General features: G+C 39.1%; 1 long non-coding RNA gene across 1 annotated transcript; it reads left to right on the top strand.

Annotated features, from left to right (window-relative positions):
- Nucleotides 1–9: 9 nt before the first annotated feature.
- LOC110124543 (uncharacterized) lies at nucleotides 10–6491 on the top strand. The gene is made up of 3 exons (XR_011486699.1): nucleotides 10–337; nucleotides 2700–2776; nucleotides 5962–6491. It is a non-coding gene; the product is annotated as an uncharacterized lncRNA (long non-coding RNA).
- The last annotated feature ends 560 nt before the right edge of the window (nucleotides 6492–7051 follow it).

The following is a 7051-nucleotide window of genomic DNA, read 5'->3' as shown; positions in this document are numbered from 1 at the left end:
GAATCCCAGCTTTACTTGTTACCTGTGTGATATCTTGTGCTTCATTATGCTTTTCCGTGAAAAGGGGAAGATAATTAGTACCTACCTTGTAAGAGAGTTGAAATGAATTCAGAGCACGTTGAACAGTACCTGGAACAGAAACACCCAAATGCTAGCTAGACTCATACTTATTTATTTTGTTATTAATAACGTGAACACTTGCTTTTCTTTCAGAATTGAGCACTTTGCCAAAATCTACAGTCAAAAAACTGGCATCAGAAAGGAAGTTCTTTTGGAAGCTTTGTGGGGAAATTATTATATAAATATGAAGACTAAGAAGATTGTGAAGGTAGATCAGGTACTGTGGACTATTGTGCCTGTTGATCGGTGGTCACATTCTTGCCCTGTGAAAACCTGCACTGTAACACACTTCTAATTTGCCTCAGTTTATGTGAGTCAGTTTATGGGAGATTTTGTACTGTATATACTTGGCTAAAGCTCATGTGTCTTATGTCCAAGTATTGCTTAAAGAGAGTGCTTTATCAGGATCAAAGGACCGCATGGTGGTGGTGGTGGTGTTTTTCCTATTTACTGCTACTGCTAAGTCACTTCAGTCGTCTCCGACTCTGTGCGACCCCATCCCTGGGATTCTCCAGGCAAGAACACTGGAGTGGGTTGCCATTTCCCTCTCCAATGCATAAAAGTGAAAAGTGAAAGTTAAGTTGCTGTCATGTCCGACTCTTCACGACCCCATGGACTGCAGCCTACCAGGCTCCTCCGTCCATGGGATTTTCCAGGCAAGAGTACTGGGGTGGGGTGCCATTGCCTTCTCTGATTTAAGAGGAGCAGAAATCCCAGATCCTGGGCCAGTGAACTTGAAAACACATATTTTGCATCATGCATTTGTGTGTCCCCTTCCTAAAGAGATGTCTCTTGTGTGGCCTGTATTCCTAGCCTCAGCCGAGGCCTCCTCATTGAACACCAGTCACCATGCATTGCTGATGGGTGAGGCAGGTGCTCCCTGGAGTTCTTCATTCTTTCGGTAGAGGTCTTGTAGGGCTGCTGAATCACCTAGCCTCAAAGGAAGGATGCTTTTCTTGAAGACTTTTTTTTTTAATGTAAAATTAAGGATTTTATAAATGTGTTCTCATTGAAGAGCATGTATATTCCTTTTAGAAGGTATTCCTTAGTATAAAGCTACAGGAAAGAAAAAAAAATACCAGAGGCCAACACTGCTAATGGTATGGTTTTCATTTCTTTCATTCTTTCTGTTTAGATAACATATATCCCTTGATTGAGATTATGCTGTTTATACAATGTAGCCGCTTTTCCACTTGACATCCTATTGTGACATCTTCCCTTGTCACTGAAAGTTCTTTATTAACAGTACAGTGTGTAGATTCCTTAACAAACTAGGAACAGATCTACCATATGACCCGGCAACCCCACTCTTGGGCATATACCCTGAGAAAACCATAAGTGAAAATGACACAGATACCCCAGTGTTCACAGCAGCACTATATACAATAGCCCGGGTGTGGAAGCAATCTAGAAAGAAGTCCATTAACAGAGGAATGGATAAAGATGTGGTACATTTATACAATGGAATATTAGTCATAAAAAAGAACAAATTGGAGTCAGTTCTAGTGAGGTTTGTGAACCGAGAGCCTATTAATACAGAGTGAAGTAAGAGAGTAGTATAGTATATTAATGCATGTATATGGAATCTAGAAAAATGGTATTGATGAACCTATTTTCAGGGAAGGAATGGAGATGCAGATGTAGAGAATGGACTTGTGGACACAGAAGAGCATAGTTTGAGAATCTGATTCTCTTTGAGTCTCAGCTCCACCGCTTTCTAGTTCTGTGACATTTATCTGTTTCTTTCCTCTGCAAATTGAAGATAGTAATATTTATCTCATGGAGTGATTATGATAATTATATGAAATATCCAAGAAAAGTCTTAAGAGCAATTCCTGTCATGTAATAAACACCCTGTTACATCATTATCATTCATGTAATCATTCTTGTAAGATTGAACATAGTTTTTATTTCTGTTTCTCAAATATTTTGATATTTTAAGTAAAGCTGTGATAGGCATCTTGATGCATACATTTTTAGGCCTCTACGATTTTTTTTTAACCAGTCATTCAAGCTGGTGACTTAATTTCTCAATACCTTGCCAGTAGCTCTTGAGAAAGAGGGTTTCAGTTTATATTCCATCTCTTGTACCTATGAGAGTATCCATCTCAGCGTGCTCATGCTGTGATTTTATATAGTTTGATAAGAGAAATAGTAGGGGTTTTGTTTTTTTTAATATCTTCTCCTTGAAGTTGAACAGTGTTCATATTTTAAGAACATCCTTTAGAACGAAGTCCATGGACATTTTAGAGTAGAGTTTTAGCTCTCAGCTTGGGTACCATGTGTTCTTTTGATGGCAGTGGGAGGACAGCTGCAGTGATGTATCCACCTCCCCTGCCGCACCCCGAGTGGTTTCGTGTGTGGTGTCCACAGTTTGGAAAGAGATGAGTGAGTGTAACTGACTGTGGATTATTGGCTGTTTAAAGCATTCGTATAGCTACTTTCCTCCACTTTGTTTTTGAATAAGTATTTTCTAGTAGAAATGATGCATCAATAATAAAGCACATCAAGAATGAATACATTAGATAGTGATGAAATATTCAGAAATTTTAAACCCATACATCCTTTTTTTTTTACAGGCAAAAGGAAAGAAATCTTTATTTGTACAGTTGATCCTGGAAAATATATGGAGTTTGTATGAGGCTGTCTTGAAAAAGTAAGACTGTTATAAATTGTTTATCTCTGGGCAGTGTAATTTGCAGTTTGATGAGTTACCCCTCCAAAAGCTAGGTAGACTGGGAAAGTGAAGAAAGCCTTTACAGAGGCTTTGATTACTGAGCTTAGAAACCATTTAAAGGAGTATATGTAACCCAGTTACAGGGTGACAGAAGGGACAGAACAGAAATATTTTATAGAGTGCTGAGGCAAAGAGTGTATTGATGTGAGAGTTGGACTGTGAAGAAAGCTGAGCGCCAAAGAATTGATGCTTTTGAATTGTGGTGTTGGAGAGGACTCTTGAGAGTCCTTTGGACTGCAAGGAGATCCAACCAGTCCATCCTAAAGGAGATCAGTCCTGGGTATTCATTAGAAGGACTCATGCTGAAGCTGAAACTCCAATACTTTGGCCACCTCTTGTGAAGAGTTGACTCATTGGAAAAGACCCTGATGCTGGGAGGGATTGAGGGCAGGAGGAGAAGGGGATGACAGAGGATGAGATGGCTGGATGGCATCACTGACTCGATGGACATGGGTTTGAGTAAACTCCAGGAGTTGGTGATGGACAGGGAGGCCTGGTGTGCTGCGATTCATGGGGTCGCAAAGAGTCAGACACAACTGAGCGACTGAAATGAACTGAACTGAACTGAACTGAACTGAGGCAAAGAGATAAAAGGATGGGAAGAAACATCAGACTTTCATTTTTACAAACTCAGTTTAAAGTAAAATAGTAAATGTAGTAGAAAAGCCGCTTGATATTGAGGATCATTCAGGGGGTCACTTAGGGAAAAAACCTTGCCAGATACAAATGGAAAAGAAAGTTTGCTTTAGTAAATTTCCAAGTTGTTCCAGCAGTGGAATAATGATTTTTGGTTTTAGTATTTATTTATAAAATCGCTTTACCAGTTGACATAGCATGTTTAAGACGAGTGTGGCATGGTGCTTCCTGGGACATTTTCAAGAGAGGTTCATTTGGAAGTGAAAAGTAGAGGTTAAGTAAAGATTAAAGATCCAAGAGGAAAAAAATAATTATATGCAACAGTTTCATAACAGGAAAAAAAAATAAAAGCAGGCAGTTTTTCCCCTCCATGTTGCTAATGGGTCTTAAAGCAGCAAAGCTAACATCTTATGGAAACCACATTTCAAGGTCTATGGTTGTGATTGCTCTCAGTTTATTTTTACAAAGATGCTAATTTCCATAAATAGCATGGAAGCATAAAGCAATTTCCTCTCCAAGTATTTTATGCAATTACTTTCTGGAATTTGTCAGCACTGAACAGCCAATGTATGCTATAAATTATTGTGGTCAAATACTCAGAAAGGCATTTGTTCCCTAAGCCTTCATTTATAAATATAATAGCATGTTATGTTGAAAAAAAATTTTTTTAAAGGAAGAATAAGTATTTTATTAATAAAAACTCATTGTTAGTATTAAAGGAATCTGAATTCCCTTCACTCTCTTTTGAAATTTCCATTTTGTTCTCCTGATTTAAAAGCATGAAACATACTCATTATAAAAAATGTGGAAAATATAGGAAAGGACAAAGATGAATAAAATCACCTTTCATTCTAACAGCTGTTAGGATTTTGTTGTATATATTTCCAATATTCTTAGTAGTAACATGTATATGTATCTTTTAAAAAGTGATTACACTATATTTGGATAACTTTGTAAAGATTTAACAATATAAGGCATATTTCTATGTATTAGTTTTATATTATCACATTATAGTAATATTTAATGTCTTGATAATATTGCATCATTTGGTGTGCTATATTTTATTAACTAATTCTTTACTGCTGAACATTTAAGTTCATTAGTTTTTCTGAAGTTGCAAATAATGCCGCTATGAAAATATGTTTGCAGATGCATCTTTGCTCATATTTGTGATTATTTTCTTTGAATACATTTCTAGGAAACTGTATTTGTTGAAGCAAAATCTTGGGGTCAAAAACTATGTGCAGTTGTAAGATCTTTGATTTATGCTATCAAATTGCTTTTCATGGGACTTCCCTGGTGGTTCAGTGGCTAAGACTGTAAGCTCCCAATGCAGGGGCCCATGTTTGATCCCTGGTCAGGAAAATAGATCCCAAATGCCACAACTAAATATACTGCATGTCACAATGAAGCTTGTGTCACAACTAAGACTCGGCACAGCCAAATGAATAAATAAAGTTTTTTTAATTGCCTTTCAGAAAGGATCTATAAAAATGTCATCTTAAAAAAAAAAAAAAAATGTCATCTTACTTCGCAGTAGTTGGCAGTATAAGATTTAAGGAAATCTTGGTAGTGAGAGATTCTTAAAAATACTTTAGGGCCATTTGTATTACTGCTTTTGTGTATGGTCTCTTTGAGGCCTTGCAAATTGAATAAAAGATTTTATTTTCATATTTTTGCCGATTTTTCAACTGAGAATTTCTCATTAACCTGTGTGTGCCTTTTATAGATAAAGAATATTAGTCTTTTGTCCTTAATATATTGCAAATGATTTCTCTGTTGTATCATTAATATTTTCATTTTATTTACGTTTTTTTTTAATGAACTGATATTTAAAGTTTTCAAGTTACCTACTCTAGAAGTCTCTTTCTCTTTTTAAAATATTTATTTATTTATTTATTTATTTCTCTGCATTGAGACTTAGCTGTGGCACATAGATTCTTCCTTGCTGGCATTGCCTCAAGTCATGGGGTCTTAGTTCCCCGACCAGGGATCAAACCTGTGTCCCCTGCATTGCAAGGCAGATTCTTAACCACTGGACCACCAAGGAAGTCCCAGGGGGTTTCTTGAGAATCTCACAACTGTTGAATTTTGAAAATAAAAGGAAGCTGTGACTCTCGAGAAAAGGAAAGAGCATCTTTAATAAGAGAAGGAGTCAGGCAACAACGCGGTATGGAAGCTGTTGACTAGTCTGGTTCATCCCCTGTCTCACACTTTATGTCCTTCTCCTGCTGTTCTTCAGCAAACAGTCGACCTTGGACAAAAATAAGGGAATGCAATGCAATAAGCAACTGGTGACGTGCTTTGGGTACAGAATGAGTACTCTAGAAGATGAACTAGAAAACACACATGATTAAAATTAAATAGTATCTAAGGAGACCTAACAAAAATATAGTTAATATTTCTCAGTAAGAACAGAAAAAATTCAACAACATATCAAATAAAACTTTTCTCACTCTTTTTTCCAGGTTTTTGTAAATCTTGATGCTGCAGTTTTGGGCACTGATTAGAGTATTATTACCCAGAGAAGGCATTGGCACCCCACTCCAGTACTCTTGCCTGGAAAAATCCCATGGACAGAGGAGCCTGGTAGGCTGAGTCCATGGGGTCGCTAAGACTCCAACACTACTGAGCGACTTCACTTTCACTTTTCACTTGCATGCACTGGAGAAGGAAATGGCAACCCGCTCCACTGTACTTCCCTGGAGAATCGGAGGGACGGTGGAGCTTGGTGGCCTGCCTTCTATGGGGTGGCACAGAGTCGAACACGACTTAAGCGACTTAGCAGCAGCAGCAGCTGACTATTACCAAAGAGAAATTGGGGTCAATCAGATTTTTAACACTTGTTTGTGTCTCACATTTCTGCCGTGATAGGAACATGATATGTTCCTTATCCTAAAGTCCACATTTTCAAATGTAAATGACGCAGATAATTTTTAACATTCATAAACATGTACATGTGTTATAAAGGGTTTTTTATTATACTGTGCTCTGCAAATTTCTAATGTTTTATTTTTGCGATTCCTTCACTAAACTCACTTCTGACATCTTAAAATGTTTACTTATACTTCCTTTTAAAATCGGAGTATAATTGCATTCCAATAAAGTCACAGAAAAAAATCGTTTTTTCTTTTTCTCTCCGATTACTTCTTCAAATTTTTAAAGACAAGATCCCCGCCGACCGCCCCCGCACGCCATCACCCGCTGCCAGCACCACCTGGCACTCCAGGCTCCCTGGACGCCCCACCCCCAGCCCCGCGCCCAGCCTGAGGCCAACCTTGCATGCCTGCCTGCATGCCTGCCTGAGTGGCTGGGCTGGAAAGGTACAGAGGTCTCAGCATTCTCCGACCCCAGCCGCTGCAGGCACGCCCACTCTGGGCTGAGCCCCAACCACCATCCCATTCACTACACATGGCCACGTTGCCCAGGAGGTCTCTGGCTTCCGGGCCCGCCGCTGCCCGCCGCCCGCGGGCCTCTGAGCCTCCTCTGGGCCTCCTGCGCAGCCCAGCCGGGGCCCTGAGCGCCCATCCTGCCCGGCACCTGCCCGGGGCCCAAACC

The sequence above is a fragment of the Odocoileus virginianus genome, unplaced genomic scaffold, assembly GCF_023699985.2.
Source record: "Odocoileus virginianus isolate 20LAN1187 ecotype Illinois unplaced genomic scaffold, Ovbor_1.2 Unplaced_Contig_282, whole genome shotgun sequence".
NCBI lineage: Eukaryota > Metazoa > Chordata > Mammalia > Artiodactyla > Cervidae > Odocoileus > Odocoileus virginianus.
The sequence above is the reverse complement of the archived record's forward strand: the minus strand, read 5'-3'. Positions and strand labels throughout refer to the sequence as shown.